General features: G+C 34.8%; 4 non-coding genes across 4 annotated transcripts; all 4 read left to right on the forward strand.

Annotated features, from left to right (window-relative positions):
• The first annotated feature begins 2,182 nt into the window (after nucleotides 1-2,182).
• Nucleotides 2,183-2,256, forward strand: TRNAY-AUA (transfer RNA tyrosine (anticodon AUA)). The gene has a single exon. It is a non-coding gene; the product is annotated as a tRNA-Tyr (tRNA).
• A 3,403-nt stretch (nucleotides 2,257-5,659) lies between these two features.
• Nucleotides 5,660-5,733, forward strand: TRNAS-ACU (transfer RNA serine (anticodon ACU)). The gene has a single exon. It is a non-coding gene; the product is annotated as a tRNA-Ser (tRNA).
• Nucleotides 5,734-9,150: 3,417 nt separating this feature from the next.
• Nucleotides 9,151-9,224, forward strand: TRNAS-ACU (transfer RNA serine (anticodon ACU)). The gene has a single exon. It is a non-coding gene; the product is annotated as a tRNA-Ser (tRNA).
• Nucleotides 9,225-16,148: 6,924 nt separating this feature from the next.
• Nucleotides 16,149-16,222, forward strand: TRNAS-ACU (transfer RNA serine (anticodon ACU)). The gene has a single exon. It is a non-coding gene; the product is annotated as a tRNA-Ser (tRNA).
• Nucleotides 16,223-18,184: the final 1,962 nt, after the last annotated feature.

Genomic DNA, 18,184 nt, shown 5'->3' on the forward strand with positions numbered 1-18,184 from the left:
TCTCTGATGTAATAAGAGTTAGATTTGATTCAGTGATTTTATAAAAACAGCTAGGAAGCACAATTTAGCAGTGGGTTGCAGAGAAAAAGAAATATGCTGGCAAAAAAAATCCAATTGAGTGATTAAACAGCTCTTCATTTTCTGGCTTTATTTTTATGCTAACAAATTTGTTCTTTGAAAAGTGTCCACAAAGCCAAGTCTCTGATTAACACCTTTGTAGGGATGGTTTTTCACCTATTACTAAATTAAACTTGCTTCATTGGAAAGGCAGCAAGATGCATCCTCAATTCAATGTCTACTGAAATAATACAGGTTGACACCAGGAAACATTAACGCCACTGTATCCTTGCTGCTTTCTCATGTGGAAGTCTGTTTAATGTGAAAACAAGGTGATATCTAATTAGCACACAGGTAAGGAATTAAGAAAATCTTTATTTAAGGGTGAAGATGTTTCTCACAAAATCGTTGCCCCAATGCATCATTGAAATTCAAGCTGGAAAGATGATTTTAATATATCACTTGTACATTTTGTATTGCTCTTCTGGTGACAATGTAGTTTGTTTTTGTCAATTACCATTTTAATAATAGGGTAAAGAAAATTAAGTGGATTTTTGAAAGAAAACAATACTGTCAATATACTATTAAAACAAATTAAAATGGTAAAAGTTATTGTACTTTAAGTAAAAATAAAAGAGCCAAAATATCAATCCCAGTTTTGGATTACTTTAATTAACAAAAAAAAAAAATGCATATAGCAGAGGATAGTTTCAATCTGCCTACCGCTGGGTTATGGGCCCAGCATGCTTCCATTGCTGTACTCTGCTGCACATGTAAGTGCAAGAGATCCTGAAGCACTCACTCATCATGGGAAAGTACCAATGTGTTTCTTTGTTGGTTGATGGAAGAAACATTTTACAAAAACTCTCCAGATTATTGACTTTTTAAAGTTTTTCTAGGAAACGTTTTAGATGAATGCTTATTAGCCTTTGTCAGTATGTACTTTTGCAAAGTGTCTTTGTGGCGCAATCAGTTAGTGTGCACGGCTATTAACCAAAAGGTTGGTGGTTCAATCCCACCCGGGGACGTAATTGGCCTTGTTATCAGATTTTGGTGATCTTTAAGTAGACAAGTCAAAATTTCAAATCCCCCTGTTCTGGTGTAGGGTACCTGGCCTTCTCTAATGTAATCAGAGTTAGATTTGATTCAGTGATTTTATAAAAACAGCTAGGAAGCACAATTTAGCAGTGGGTTGCAGAGAAAAAGAAATATGCTGGCAAAAAAAATCCAATTGAGTGATTAAACAGCTCTTAATTTTCTGGCTTTATTTTTATGCTAACAAATTTGTTCTCTGAAAAGTGTCCACAAAGCCAAGTCTCTGATTAACACCTTTGTAAGGATGGTTTTTAACCTATTACTAAATTAAACTTGCTTCATTGGAAAGGCAGCAAGATGCATCCTCATTTCAATGTCTACTGAAATAATACAGGTTGACACCAGGAAACATTAACGCCACTGCATCCTTGCTGCTTTCTCATGTGGAAGTCTGTTTAATGTGAAAACAAGGTGATATCTAATTAGCACACAGGTAAGGAATTAAGAAAATCTTTATTTAAGGGTGAAAATGTTTCTCACAAAATCGTTGCCCCAATGCATCATTGAAATTCAAGCTGGAAAGATGATTTTAATATATCACTTGTACAGTTTGTATTGCTCTTCTGGTGACAATGTAGTTTGTTTTTGTCAATTACCATTTTAATAATAGGGTAAAGAAAATTAAGTGGATTTTTGAAAGAAAACAATACTGTCAATATACTATTAAAACAAATTAAAATGGTAAAAGTTATTGTACTGTAAGTAAAAATAAAAGAGCCAACATATCAATCCCAGTTTTGGATTACTTTAATTAACAAAAAAAAATGCATATAGCAGAGGATAGTTTCAATCTGCCTACCTCTGGGTTATGTGCCCAGCATGCTTCCATTGCTGTACTCTGCTGCACATGTAAGTGCAATAGATCCTGAAGCACTCACTCATCATGGGAAAGTACCAATGTGTTTCTTCGTTGGTTGATGGAAGAAACATCTTACAAAAACTCTCCAGATTATTGACTTTTTAAAGTTTTTCTAGGAAACGTTTTAGATGAATGCTTATTAGCCTTTGTCAGTATGTACTTTTGCAAAGTGTCTCTGTGGCGCAATCAGTTAGTGTGTATGGCTATAAACCAAAAGGTTGGTGGTTCAATCCCACCCAGGGACGTAATTGACCTTGTTATCAGATTTTGGTGATCTTTAAGTAGACAAGTCAAAATTTCAACCCCCCTCTTATGGTGTAGGGTACCTGGCCTTCTCTGATGTAATCAGAGTTAGATTTGATTCAGTGATTTTATAAAAACAGCTAGGAAGCACAATTTAGCAGTGGGTTACAGAGAAAAAGAAATATGCTGGCAAAAAAATCCAATTGAGTGATTAAACAGCTCTTCATTTTCTGGCTTTATTTTTATGCTAACAAATTTGTTCTCTGAAAAGTGTCCACAAAGCCAAGTCTCTGATTAACACCTTTGTAAGGATGGTTTTTCACCTATTACTAAATTAAACTTGCTTCATTGGAAAGGCAGCAAGATGCATCCTCATTTCAATGTCTACTGAAATAATACAGGTTGACACCAGGAAACATTAACGCCACGTGGAAGTCTGTTTAATGTGAAAACAAGGTGATATCTAATTAGCACACAGGTAAGGAATTAAGAAAATCTTTATTTAAGGGTGAAAATGTTTCTCACAAAATCGTTGCCCCAATGCATCATTGAAATTCAAGCTGGAAAGATGATTTTAATATATCACTTGTACATTTTGTATTGCTCTTCTGGTGACAATGTAGTTTGTTTTTGTCAATTACCATTTTAATAATAGGGTAAAGAAAATTAAGTGGATTTTTAAAAGAAAACAATACTTTCAATATACTATTAAAACAAATTAAAATGGTAAAAGTTATTGTACTTTAATGAAAAATAAAAGAGCAAAAATATCAATCCCAGTTTTGGATTACTTTAATTAACAAAAAAAATGCATATAGCAGAGGATAGTTTTAATCTGCCTACCTCTGGGTTATGGGCCCAGCATGCTTCCATTGCAGTACTCTGCTGCACATGTAAGTGCAAGAGATCCTGAAGCACTCACTCATCATGGGAAAGTACCAATGTGTTTCTTCGTTGGTGGATGGAAGAAACATCTTACAAAAACTCTCCAGATTATTGACTTTTTAAAGTTTTTCTAGGAAACGTTTTAGATGAATGCTTATTAGCCTTTGTCAGTATGTACTTTTGCAAAGTGTCTCTGTGGCGCAATCAGTTAGTGTGTACGGCTATAAACCAAAAGGTTGGTGGTTCAATCCCACCCAGGGACGTAATTGACCTTGTTATCAGATTTTGGTGATCTTTAAGTAGACAAGTCAAAATTTCAAATCCCCTCTTATGGTGTAGGGTACCTGGCCTTCTCTGATGTAATCAGAGTTAGATTTGATTCAGTGATTTTATGAAAACAGCTAGGAAGCACAATTTAGCAGTGGGTTGCAGAGAAAAAGAAATATGCTGGCAAAAAAATCCAATTGAGTGATTAAACAGCTCTTCATTTTCTGGCTTTATTTTTATGCTAACAAATTTGTTCTCTGAAAAGTGTCCACAAAGCCAAGTCTCTGATTAACACCTTTGTAGGGATGGTTTTTCACCTATTACTAAATTAAACTTGCTTCATTGGAAAGGCAGCAAGATGCATCCTCATTTCAATGTCTACTGAAATAATACAGGTTGACACCAGGAAACATTAACGCCAATGCATCCTTGCTGCTTTCTCATGTGGAAGACTGTTTAATGTGAAAACAAGGTGATATCTAATTAGCACACAGGTAAGGAATTAAGAAAATCTTTATTTAAGGGTGAAGATGTTTCTCACAAAATCGTTGCCCCAATGCATCATTGAAATTCAAGCTGGAAAGATGATTTTAATATATCACTTGTACATTTTGTATTGCTCTTCTGGTGACAATGTAGTTTGTTTTTGTCAATTACCATTTTAATAATAGGGTAAAGAAAATTAAGTGGATTTTTGAAAGAAAACAATACTGTCAATATACTATTAAAACAAATTAAAATGGTAAAAGTTATTGTACTTTAATTAAATAAAAAATAGCTAACATATCAATCCCAGTTTTGGATTACTTTAACAAAAAAAATGCATATAGCAGAGGATAGTTTCAATCTGCCTACCTCTGGGTAATGGGCCCAGCATGCTTCCATTGCAGTACTCTGCTGCACATGTAAGTGCAAGAGATCCTGAAGCACTCACTCATCATGGGAAAGTACCAATGTGTTTCTTCGTTGGTTGATTTAAGAAAATTCTTACAAAAACTCTCCAGATTATTGACTTTTTAAAGTTTTTCTAGGAAACGTTCTAGATTAATGCTTATTAGCCTTTGTCAGTATGTACTTTTTGCAAAGTGTCTCTGTGGCGCAATCGGTTAGTGTGTCTGGGTACTCACCAAAAGGTTGGTGGTTCAATCCCACCCAGGGACATGATTGACCTTGTGATCAGGTTTTGGTGATATTTAAGTAGACAAGTCAAAATTTCAAACCCCCTCTTTTGGTGTAGGGTACCTGGCCTTCTCTGATGTAATCGGAGTTAGATTTGATTCAGTGATTTTATAAAAAACAGCTAGGAAGCACAATTTAGCAATGGGTTGCAGAGAAAAAAATATGCTGGTAGAAAAATCCAATTGAGTGATTAAACAGCTCTTCATTTTCTGCCTTTATTTTTATGCTAACAAATTTGTTCTCTGAAAAGTGTCCACAAAGCCAAGTCTCTGATTAACACCTTTGTAAGGATGGTTTTTCACCTATTACTAAATTAAACTTGCTTCATTGGAAAGGCAGCAAGATGCATCCTCATTTCAATGTCTACTGAAATAATACAGGTTGACACCAGGAAACATTAACGCCACTGCATCCTTGCTGCTTTCTCATGTAGAAGTCTGTTTTATGTGAAAACAAGGTGACATGTAATTAGCACACAGGTAAGGAATTAAGAAAATCTTTATTTAAGGGTGAAGATGTTTCTCACAAAATCGTTGCCCCAATGCATCATTGAAATTCAAGCTGGAAAGATGATTTTAATATATCACTTGTACATTTTGTATTGCTCTTCTGGTGACAATGTAGTTTGTTTTTGTCAATTACCCTTTTAATAATAGGGTAAAGAAAATTAAGTGGATTTTTTAAAGAAAACTATACTGTCAATATACTATTAAAACAAATTAAAATGGTAAAAGTTATTGTACTTTAAGTAAAAATAAAAGAGCAAAAATATCAATCCCAGTTTTGATTACTTAAATTAACAAAAAAATGCATATAGCAAAGGATAGTTTCAATCTGCCTACCTCTGGGTTATGGGCCCAGCATGCTTCCATTGCAGTACTCTGCTGCACATGTAAGTGCAAGAGATCCTGAAGCACTCACTCATCATGGGAAAGTACCAATGTGTTTCTTCGTTGGTTGATGGAAGAAACATCTTACAAAAACTCTCCAGATTATAGACTTTTTAAAGTTTTTCTAGGAAACGTTCTAGATGTATGCTTATTAGCCTTTGTCAGTATGTAATTTTTGCAAAGTGTCTCTGTGGCGCAATCGGTTAGTGTGTCCGGCTACTAACCAAAAGGTTGGTGGTTCAATCCCACCCAGGGACGTAATTGACCTTGTTATCAGATTTTGGTGATCTTTAAGTAGACAAGTCAAAATTTCAAACCCCCTGTTATGGTGTAGGGTACCTGGCCTTCTCTGATGTAATCAGAGTTAGATTTGATTCATTGATTTTATAAAAACAGCTAGGAAGCACAATTTAGCAGTGGGTTGCAGAGAAAAAGAAATATGCTGGAAAAAAAAATCCAATTGAGTGATTAAACAGCTCTTCATTTTCTGGCTTTATTTTTATGCTAACAAATTTGTTCTCTGAAAAGTGTCCACAAAGCCAAGTCTCTGATTAACACCTTTGTAGGGATGGTTTTTCACCTATTACTAAATTAAACTTGCTTCATTGGAAAGGCAGCAAGATGCATCCTCATTTCAATGTCTACTGAAATAATACAGGTTGACACCAGGAAACATTAACGCCACTGCATCCTTGCTGCTTTCTCATGTAGAAGTCTGTTTAATGTGAAAACAAGGTGATATCTAATTAGCACACAGGTAAGGAATTAAGAAAATCTTTATTTAAGGGTGAAGATGTTTCTCACAAAATCGTTGCCCCAATGCATCATTGAAATTCAAGCTGGAAAGATGATTTTAATATATCACTTGTACATTTTGTATTGCTCTTCTGGTGACAATGTAGTTTGTTTTTGTCAATTACCATTTTAATAATAGGGTAAAGAAAATTAAGTGGATTTTTAAAAGAAAACAATACTTTCAATATACTATTAAAACAAATTAAAATGGTAAAAGTTATTGTACTTTAATGAAAAATAAAAGAGCAAAAATATCAATCCCAGTTTTGGATTACTTTAATTAACAAAAAAAATGCATATAGCAGAGGATAGTTTTAATCTGCCTACCTCTGGGTTATGGGCCCAGCATGCTTCCATTGCAGTACTCTGCTGCACATGTAAGTGCAAGAGATCCTGAAGCACTCACTCATCATGGGAAAGTACCAATGTGTTTCTTCGTTGGTGGATGAAAGAAACATCTTACAAAAACTCTCCAGATTATTGACTTTTTAAAGTTTTTCTAGGAAACGTTTTAGATGAATGCTTATTAGCCTTTGTCAGTATGTACTTTTGCAAAGTCTCTCTGTGGCGCAATCAGTAAGTGTGTACGGCTAAAAACCAAAAGGTTGGTGGTTCAATCCCACCCAGGGACGTAATTGACCTTGTTATCAGATTTTGGTGATCTTTAAGTAGACAAGTCAAAATTTCAAACCCCCTCTTATGGTGTAGGGTACCTGGCCTTCTCTGATGTAATCAGAGTTAGATTTGATTCAGTGATTTTATAAAAACAGCTAGGAAGCACAATTTAGCAGTGGGTTGCAGAGAAAAAGAAATATGCTGGCAAAAAAATCCAATTGAGTGATTAAACAGCTCTTCATTTTCTGGCTTTATTTTTATGCTAACAAATTTGTTCTCTGAAAAGTGTCCACAAAGCCAAGTCTCTGATTAACACCTTTGTAGGGATTGTTTTTCACCTATTACTAAATTTAATTTGCTTCATTGGAAAGGCAGCAAGATGCATCCTCATTTCAATGTCTACTGAAATAATACGGGTTGACACCAGGAAACATTAACGCCACAGCATCCTTGCTGCTTTCTCGTGTGGAAGTCTGTTTAATGTGAAAACAAGGTGATATCTAATTAGCACACAGGTAAGGAATTAAGAAAATCTTTATTTAAGGGTGAAGATGTTTCTCACAAAATCGTTGCCCCAATGCATCATTGAAATTCAAGCTGGAAAGATGATTTTAATATATCACTTGTACATTTTGTATTGCTCTTCTGGTGACAATGTAGTTTGTTTTTGTCAATTACCCTTTTAATAATATGGTAAAGAAAATTAAGTGGATTTTTTAAAGAAAACTATACTGTCAATATACTATTAAAACAAATTAAAATGGTAAGTAAAAATAAAAGAGCAAAAATATCAATCCCAGTTTTGATTACTTAAATTAACAAAAAAAAATGCATATAGCAAAGGATAGTTTCAATCTGCCTACCTCTGGGTTATGGGCCCAGCATGCTTCCATTGCAGTACTCTGCTGCACATGTAAGTGCAAGAGATCCTGAAGCACTCACTCATCATGGGAAAGTACCAATGTGTTTCTTCGTTGGTTGATGGAAGAAACATCTTACAAAAACTCTCCAGATTATTGACTTTTTAAAGTTTTTCTAGGAAACGTTCTAGATGTATGCTTATTAGCCTTTGTCAGTATGTGCTTTTTGCAAAGTGTCTCTGTGGCGCAATTGGTTAGTGTGTCCGGCTACTAACCAAATAGTTGGTGGTTCAATCCCACCCAGGGACGTAATTGACCTTGTTATCAGATTTTGGTGATCTTTAAGTAGACAAGTCAAAATTTCAAACCCCCTGTTCTGGTGTAGGGTACCTCGCCTTCTCTGATGTAATCAGAGTTAGATTTGATTCATTGATTTTATAAAAACAGCTAGGAAGCACAATTTAGCAGTGGGTTGCAGAGAAAAAGAAATATGCTGGCAAAAAAAATCCAATTGAGTGATTAAACAGCTCTTCATTTTCTGGCTTTATTTTTATGCTAACAAATTTGTTCTCTGAAAAGTGTCCACAAAGCCAAGTCTCTGATTAACACCTTTGTAGGGATGGTTTTTCACCTATTACTAAATTAAACTTGCTTCATTGGAAAGGCAGCAAGATGCATCCTCATTTCAATGTCTACTGAAATAATACAGGTTGACACCAGGAAACATTAACGCCACTGCATCCTTGCTGCTTTCTCATGTAGAAGTCTGTTTTATGTGAAAACAAGGTGATATCTAATTAGCACACAGGTAAGGAATTAAGAAAATCTTTATTTAAGGGTGAAGATGTTTCTCACAAAATCGTTGCCCCAATGCATCATTGAAATTCAAGCTGGAAAGATGATTTTAATATATCACTTGTACATTTTGTATTGCTCTTCTGGTGACAATGTAGTTTGTTTTTGTCAATTACCCTTTTAATAATAGGGTAAAGAAAATTAAGTGGATTTTTTAAAGAAAACTATACTGTCAATATACTATTAAAACAAATTAAAATGGTAAAAGTTATTGTACTTTAAGTAAAAATAAAAGAGCAAAAATATCAATCCCAGTTTTGATTACTTAAATTAACAAAAAAAAATGCATATAGCAAAGGATAGTTTCAATCTGCCTACCTCTGGGTTATGGGCCCAGCATGCTTCCATTGCAGTACTCTGCTGCACATGTAAGTGCAAGAGATCCTGAAGCACTCACTCATCATGGGAAAGTACCAATGTGTTTCTTCGTTGGTTGATGGAAGAAACATCTTACAAAAACTCTCCAGATTATAGACTTTTTAAAGTTTTTCTAGGAAACGTTCTAGATGTATGCTTATTAGCCTTTGTCAGTATGTAATTTTTGCAAAGTGTCTCTGTGGCGCAATCGGTTAGTGTGTCCGGCTACTAACCAAAAGGTTGGTGGTTCAATCCCACCCAGGGACGTAATTGACCTTGTTATCAGATTTTGGTGATCTTTAAGTAGACAAGTCAAAATTTCAAACCCCCTGTTATGGTGTAGGGTACCTGGCCTTCTCTGATGTAATCAGAGTTAGATTTGATTCATTGATTTTATAAAAACAGCTAGGAAGCACAATTTAGCAGTGGGTTGCAGAGAAAAAGAAATATGCTGGAAAAAAAAATCCAATTGAGTGATTAAACAGCTCTTCATTTTCTGGCTTTATTTTTATGCTAACAAATTTGTTCTCTGAAAAGTGTCCACAAAGCCAAGTCTCTGATTAACACCTTTGTAGGGATGGTTTTTCACCTATTACTAAATTAAACTTGCTTCATTGGAAAGGCAGCAAGATGCATCCTCATTTCAATGTCTACTGAAATAATACAGGTTGACACCAGGAAACATTAACGCCACTGCATCCTTGCTGCTTTCTCATGTAGAAGTCTGTTTAATGTGAAAACAAGGTGATATCTAATTAGCACACAGGTAAGGAATTAAGAAAATCTTTATTTAAGGGTGAAGATGTTTCTCACAAAATCGTTGCCCCAATGCATCATTGAAATTCAAGCTGGAAAGATGATTTTAATATATCACTTGTACATTTTGTATTGCTCTTCTGGTGACAATGTAGTTTGTTTTTGTCAATTACCATTTTAATAATAGGGTAAAGAAAATTAAGTGGATTTTTAAAAGAAAACAATACTTTCAATATACTATTAAAACAAATTAAAATGGTAAAAGTTATTGTACTTTAATGAAAAATAAAAGAGCAAAAATATCAATCCCAGTTTTGGATTACTTTAATTAACAAAAAAAATGCATATAGCAGAGGATAGTTTTAATCTGCCTACCTCTGGGTTATGGGCCCAGCATGCTTCCATTGCAGTACTCTGCTGCACATGTAAGTGCAAGAGATCCTGAAGCACTCACTCATCATGGGAAAGTACCAATGTGTTTCTTCGTTGGTGGATGAAAGAAACATCTTACAAAAACTCTCCAGATTATTGACTTTTTAAAGTTTTTCTAGGAAACGTTTTAGATGAATGCTTATTAGCCTTTGTCAGTATGTACTTTTGCAAAGTCTCTCTGTGGCGCAATCAGTAAGTGTGTACGGCTAAAAACCAAAAGGTTGGTGGTTCAATCCCACCCAGGGACGTAATTGACCTTGTTATCAGATTTTGGTGATCTTTAAGTAGACAAGTCAAAATTTCAAACCCCCTCTTATGGTGTAGGGTACCTGGCCTTCTCTGATGTAATCAGAGTTAGATTTGATTCAGTGATTTTATAAAAACAGCTAGGAAGCACAATTTAGCAGTGGGTTGCAGAGAAAAAGAAATATGCTGGCAAAAAAATCCAATTGAGTGATTAAACAGCTCTTCATTTTCTGGCTTTATTTTTATGCTAACAAATTTGTTCTCTGAAAAGTGTCCACAAAGCCAAGTCTCTGATTAACACCTTTGTAGGGATTGTTTTTCACCTATTACTAAATTTAATTTGCTTCATTGGAAAGGCAGCAAGATGCATCCTCATTTCAATGTCTACTGAAATAATACGGGTTGACACCAGGAAACATTAACGCCACAGCATCCTTGCTGCTTTCTCGTGTGGAAGTCTGTTTAATGTGAAAACAAGGTGATATCTAATTAGCACACAGGTAAGGAATTAAGAAAATCTTTATTTAAGGGTGAAGATGTTTCTCACAAAATCGTTGCCCCAATGCATCATTGAAATTCAAGCTGGAAAGATGATTTTAATATATCACTTGTACATTTTGTATTGCTCTTCTGGTGACAATGTAGTTTGTTTTTGTCAATTACCCTTTTAATAATATGGTAAAGAAAATTAAGTGGATTTTTTAAAGAAAACTATACTGTCAATATACTATTAAAACAAATTAAAATGGTAAGTAAAAATAAAAGAGCAAAAATATCAATCCCAGTTTTGATTACTTAAATTAACAAAAAAAAATGCATATAGCAAAGGATAGTTTCAATCTGCCTACCTCTGGGTTATGGGCCCAGCATGCTTCCATTGCAGTACTCTGCTGCACATGTAAGTGCAAGAGATCCTGAAGCACTCACTCATCATGGGAAAGTACCAATGTGTTTCTTCGTTGGTTGATGGAAGAAACATCTTACAAAAACTCTCCAGATTATTGACTTTTTAAAGTTTTTCTAGGAAACGTTCTAGATGTATGCTTATTAGCCTTTGTCAGTATGTGCTTTTTGCAAAGTGTCTCTGTGGCGCAATTGGTTAGTGTGTCCGGCTACTAACCAAATAGTTGGTGGTTCAATCCCACCCAGGGACGTAATTGACCTTGTTATCAGATTTTGGTGATCTTTAAGTAGACAAGTCAAAATTTCAAACCCCCTGTTCTGGTGTAGGGTACCTCGCCTTCTCTGATGTAATCAGAGTTAGATTTGATTCATTGATTTTATAAAAACAGCTAGGAAGCACAATTTAGCAGTGGGTTGCAGAGAAAAAGAAATATGCTGGCAAAAAAAATCCAATTGAGTGATTAAACAGCTCTTCATTTTCTGGCTTTATTTTTATGCTAACAAATTTGTTCTCTGAAAAGTGTCCACAAAGCCAAGTCTCTGATTAACACCTTTGTAGGGATGGTTTTTCACCTATTACTAAATTAAACTTGCTTCATTGGAAAGGCAGCAAGATGCATCCTCATTTCAATGTCTACTGAAATAATACAGGTTGACACCAGGAAACATTAACGCCACTGCATCCTTGCTGCTTTCTCATGTAGAAGTCTGTTTTATGTGAAAACAAGGTGATATCTAATTAGCACACAGGTAAGGAATTAAGAAAATCTTTATTTAAGGGTGAAGATGTTTCTCACAAAATCGTTGCCCCAATGCATCATTGAAATTCAAGCTGGAAAGATGATTTTAATATATCACTTGTACATTTTGTATTGCTCTTCTGGTGACAATGTAGTTTGTTTTTGTCAATTACCCTTTTAATAATAGGGTAAAGAAAATTAAGTGGATTTTTTAAAGAAAACTATACTGTCAATATACTATTAAAACAAATTAAAATGGTAAAAGTTATTGTACTTTAAGTAAAAATAAAAGAGCAAAAATATCAATCCCAGTTTTGATTACTTAAATTAACAAAAAAAAATGCATATAGCAAAGGATAGTTTCAATCTGCCTACCTCTGGGTTATGGGCCCAGCATGCTTCCATTGCAGTACTCTGCTGCACATGTAAGTGCAAGAGATCCTGAAGCACTCACTCATCATGGGAAAGTACCAATGTGTTTCTTCGTTGGTTGATGGAAGAAACATCTTACAAAAACTCTCCAGATTATTGACTTTTTAAAGTTTTTCTAGGAAACGTTCTAGATGTATGCTTATTAGCCTTTGTCAGTATGTGCTTTTTGCAACGTGTCTCTGTGGCGCAATTGGTTAGTGTGTCCGGCTACTAACCAAATGGTTGGTGGTTCAATCCCACCCAGGGACGTAATTGACCTTGTTATCAGATTTTGGTGATCTTTAAGTAGACAAGTCAAAATTTCAAACCCCCTGTTCTGGTGTAGGGTACCTCGCCTTCTCTGATGTAATCAGAGTTAGATTTGATTCATTGATTTTATAAAAACAGCTAGGAAGCACAATTTAGCAGTGGGTTGCAGAGAAAAAGAAATATGCTGGCAAAAAAAATCCAATTGAGTGATTAAACAGCTCTTCATTTTCTGGCTTTATTTTTATGCTAACAAATTTGTTCTCTGAAAAGTGTCCACAAAGCCAAGTCTCTGATTAACACCTTTGTAGGGATGGTTTTTCACCTATTACTAAATTAAACTTGCTTCATTGGAAAGGCAGCAAGATGCATCCTCATTTCAATGTCTACTGAAATAATACAGGTTGACACCAGGAAACATTAACGCCACTGCATCCTTGCTGCTTTCTCATGTAGAAGTCTGTTTAATGTGAAAACAAGGTGATATCTAATTAGCACACAGGTAAGGAATTAAGAAAATCTTTATTTAAGGGTGAAGATGTTTCTCACAAAATCGTTGCCCCAATGCATCATTGAAATTCAAGCTGGAAAGATGATTTTAATATATCACTTGTACATTTTGTATTGCTCTTCTGGTGACAATGTAGTTTGTTTTTGTCAATTACCCTTTTAATAATAGGGTAAAGAAAATTAAGTGGATTTTTTAAAGAAAACTATACTGTCAATATACTATTAAAACAAATTAAAATGGTAAAAGTTATTGTACTTTAAGTAAAAATAAAAGAGCAAAATATCAATCCCAGTTTTGATTACTTAAATTAACAAAAAAAAATGCATATAGCAAAGGATAGTTTCAATCTGCCTACCTCTGGGTTATGGGCCCAGCATGCTTCCATTGCAGTACTCTGCTGCACATGTAAGTGCAAGAGATCCTGAAGCACTCACTCATCATGGGAAAGTACCAATGTGTTTCTTCGTTGGTTGATGGAAGAAACATCTTACAAAAACTCTCCAGATTATTGACTTTTTAAAGTTTTTCTAGGAAACGTTCTAGATGTATGCTTATTAGCCTTTGTCAGTATGTGCTTTTTGCAACGTGTCTCTGTGGGGCAATTGGTTAGTGTGTCCGGCTACTAACCAAATGGTTGGTGGTTCAATCCCAACCAGGGACGTAATTGACCTTGTTATCAGATTTTGGTGATCTTTAAGTAGACAAGTCAAAATTTCAAACCCCCTGTTCTGGTGTAGGGTACCTGGCCTTCTCCGATGTAATCAGAGTTAGATTTGATTCATTGATTTTATAAAAACAGCTAGGAAGCACAATTTAGCAGTGGGTTGCAGAGAAAAAGAAATATGCTGGCAAAAAAAATCCAATTGAGTGATTAAACAGCTCTTCATTTTCTGGCTTTATTTTTATGCTAACAAATTTGTTCTCTGAAAAGTGTCCACAAAGCCAAGTCTCTGATTAACACCTTTGTAGGGATGGTTTTTCACCTATTACTAAATTAAACTTGCTTCATTGGAAAGGCAGCAAGATGCATCCTCATTTCAATGTCTACTGAAATAATACAGGTTGACACCAGGAAACATTAACGCCACTGCATCCTTGCTGCTTTCTCATGTAGAAGTCTGTTTAATGTGAAAACAAGGTGATATCTAATTAGCACACAGGTAAGGAATTAAGAAAATCTTTATTTAAGGGTGAAGATGTTTCTCACAAAATCGTTGCCCCAATGCATCATTGAAATTCAAGCTGGAAAGATGATTTTAATATATCACTTGTACATTTTGTATTGCTCTTCTGGTGACAATGTAGTTTGTTTTTGTCAATTACCCTTTTAATAATAGGGTAAAGAAAATTAAGTGGATTTTTTTAAAGAAAACTATACTGTCAATATACTATTCAAACAAATTAAAATGGTAAAAGTTATTGTACTTCAAGTAAAAATAAAAGAGCAAAATATCAATCCCAGTTTTGATTACTTAAATTAACAAAAAAAATGCATATAGCAAAGGATAGTTTCAATCTGCCTACCTCTGGGTTATGGGCCCAGCATGCTTCCATTGCAGTACTCTGCTGCACATGTAAGTGCAAGAGATCCTGAAGCACTCACTCATCATGGGAAAGTACCAATGTGTTTCTTCGTTGGTTGATGGAAGAAACATTTTACAAAAACTCTCCAGATTATTGACTTTTTAAAGTCTTTCTAGGAAACGTTCTAGATGTATGCTTATTAGCCTTTGTCAGTATGTGCATTTCGCAAAGTGTCTCTGTGGCGCAATCGGTTAGTGTGTCCGGCTACTAACCAAATGGTTGGTGGTTCAATCCCAACCAGGGACGTATTTGACCTTGTTATCAGATTTTGGTGATCTTTAAGTAGACAAGTCAAAATTTCAAACCCCCTGTTCTGGTGTAGGGTACCTGGCCTTCTCTGATGTAATCAGAGTTAGATTTGATTCATTGATTTTATAAAAACAGCTAGGAAGCACAATTTAGCAGTGGGTTGCAGAGAAAAAGAAATATGCTGGCAAAAAAAATTCAATTGAGTGATTAAACAGCTCTTCATTTTCTGGCTTTATTTTTATGCTAACAAATTTGTTCTCTGAAAAGTGTCCACAAAGCCAAGTCTCTGATTAACACCATTGTAGGGATGGTTTTTCACCTATTACTAAATTAAACTTGCTTCATTGGAAAGGCAGCAAGATGCATCCTCATTTCAATGTCTACTGAAATAATACAGGTTGACACCAGGAAACATTAACGCCACTGCATCCTTGCTGCTTTCTCATGTAGAAGTCTGTTTAATGTGAACACAAGGTGATATCTAATTAGCACACAGGTAAGGAATTAAGAAAATCTTTATTTAAGGGTGAAGATGTTTCTCACAAAATCGTTGCCCCAATGCATCATTGAAATTCAAGCTGGAAAGATGATTTTAATATATCACTTGTACATTTTGTATTGCTCTTCTGGTGACAATGTAGTTTGTTTTTGTCAATTACCCTTTTAATAATAGGGTAAAGAAAATTAAGTGGATTTTTTTAAAGAAAACTATACTGTCAATATACTATTCAAACAAATTAAAATGGTAAAAGTTATTGTACTTCAAGTAAAAATAAAAGAGCAAAATATCAATCCCAGTTTTGATTACTTAAATTAACAAAAAAAATGCATATAGCAAAGGATAGTTTCAATCTGCCTACCTCTGGGTTATGGGCCCAGCATGCTTCCATTGCAGTACTCTGCTGCACATGTAAGTGCAAGAGATCCTGAAGCACTCACTCATCATGGGAAAGTACCAATGTGTTTCTTCGTTGGTTGATGGAAGAAACATCTTACAAAAACTCTCCAGATTATTGACTTTTTAAAGTTTTTCTAGGAAACGTTCTAGATGTATGCTTATTAGCCTTTGTCAGTATATAATTTTTACAAAGTGTCTCTGTGGCGCAATTGGTTAGTGTGTCTGGCTACTAACCAAAAGGTTGGTGGTTCAATCCCACCCAGGGATGTAATTGACCTTGTTATCAGATTTTGGTGATCTTTAAGTAGACAAGTCAAAATTTCAAACCCCCTGTTATGGTGTAGGGTACCTGGCCTTCTCTGATGTAATCAGAGTTAGATTTGATTCAGTGATTTTATAAAAACAGATAGGAAGCACAATGTAGCAGTGGGTTGCAGAGAAAAAGAAATATGCTGGCAAAAAAAATCCAATTGAGTGATTAAACAGCTCTTCATTTTCTGGCTTTATTTTTATGCTAACAAATTTGTTCTCTGAAAAGTGTCCACAAAGCCAAGTCTCTGATTAACACCTTTGTAGGGATGGTTTTTCACCTATTACTAAATTTAATTTGCTTCATTGGAAAGGCAGCAAGATGCATCCTCATTTCAATGTCTACTGAAATAATACGGGTTGACACCAGGAAACATTAACGCCACAGCATCCTTGCTGCTTTCTCATGTGGAAGTCTGTTTAATGTGAAAACAAGGTGATATCTAATTAGCACACAGGTAAGGAATTAAGAAAATCTTTATTTAAGGGTGAAGATGTTTCTCACAAAATCGTTGCCCCAATGCATCATTGAAATTCAAGCTGGAAAGATGATTTTAATATATCACTTGTACATTTTGTATTGCTCTTCTGGTGACAATGTAGTTTGTTTTTGTCAATTACCCTTTTAATAATAGGGTAAAGAAAAGTAAGTGGATTTTTTAAAGAAAACTATACTGTCAATATACTATTAAAACAAATTAAAATGGTAAGTAAAAATAAAAGAGCAAAAATATCAATCCCAGTTTTGATTACCTAAATTAACAAAAAAAAATGCATATAGCAAAGGATAGTTTCAATCTGCCTACCTCTGGGTTATGGGCCCAGCATGCTTCCATTGCAGTACTCTGCTGCACATGTAAGTGCAAGAGATCCTGAAGCACTCAGTCATCATGGGAAAGTATCAATGTGTTTCTTCGTTGGTTGATGGAAGAAACATCTTACAAAAACTCTCCAGATTATTGACTTTTTAAAGTTTTTCTAGGAAACGTTCTAGATGTATGCTTATTAGCCTTTGTCAGTATGTGCTTTTTGCAAAGTGTCTCTGTGGCGCAATTGGTTAGTGTGTCCGGCTACTAACCAAATGGTTGGTGGCTCAATCCCACCCAGGGACGTAATTGACCTTGTTATCAGATTTTGGTGATCTTTAAGTAGACAAGTCAAAATTTCAAACCCCCTGTTCTGGTGTAGGGTACCTCGCCTTCTCTGATGTAATCAGAGTTAGATTTGATTCATTGATTTTATAAAAACAGCTAGGAAGCACAATTTAGCAGTGGGTTGCAGAGAAAAAGAAATATGCTGGCAAAAAAAATCCAATTGAGTGATTAAACAGCTCTTCATTTTCTGGCTTTATTTTTATGCTAACAAATTTGTTCTCTGAAAAGTGTCCACAAAGCCAAGTCTCTGATTAACACCTTTGTAGGGATGGTTTTTCACCTATTACTAAATTAAACTTGCTTCATTGGAAAGGCAGCAAGATGCATCCTCATTTCAATGTCTACTGAAATAATACAGGTTGACACCAGGAAACATTAACGCCACTGCATCCTTGCTGCTTTCTCATGTAGAAGTCTGTTTAATGTGAAAACAAGGTGATATCTAATTAGCACACAGGTAAGGAATTAAGAAAATCTTTATTTAAGGGTGAAGATGTTTCTCACAAAATCGTTGCCCCAATGCATCATTGAAATTCAAGCTGGAAAGATGATTTTAATATATCACTTGTACATTTTGTATTGCTCTTCTGGTGACAATGTAGTTTGTTTTTGTCAATTACCCTTTTAATAATAGGGTAAAGAAAATTAAGTGGATTTTTTAAAGAAAACTATACTGTCAATATACTATTAAAACAAATTAAAATGGTAAAAGTTATTGTACTTTAAGTAAAAATAAAAGAGCAAAAATATCAATCCCAGTTTTGATT

This window comes from Pseudophryne corroboree, chromosome 8 (genome assembly GCF_028390025.1).
Source record: "Pseudophryne corroboree isolate aPseCor3 chromosome 8, aPseCor3.hap2, whole genome shotgun sequence".
In the NCBI taxonomy this organism is placed as follows: domain Eukaryota; kingdom Metazoa; phylum Chordata; class Amphibia; order Anura; family Myobatrachidae; genus Pseudophryne; species Pseudophryne corroboree.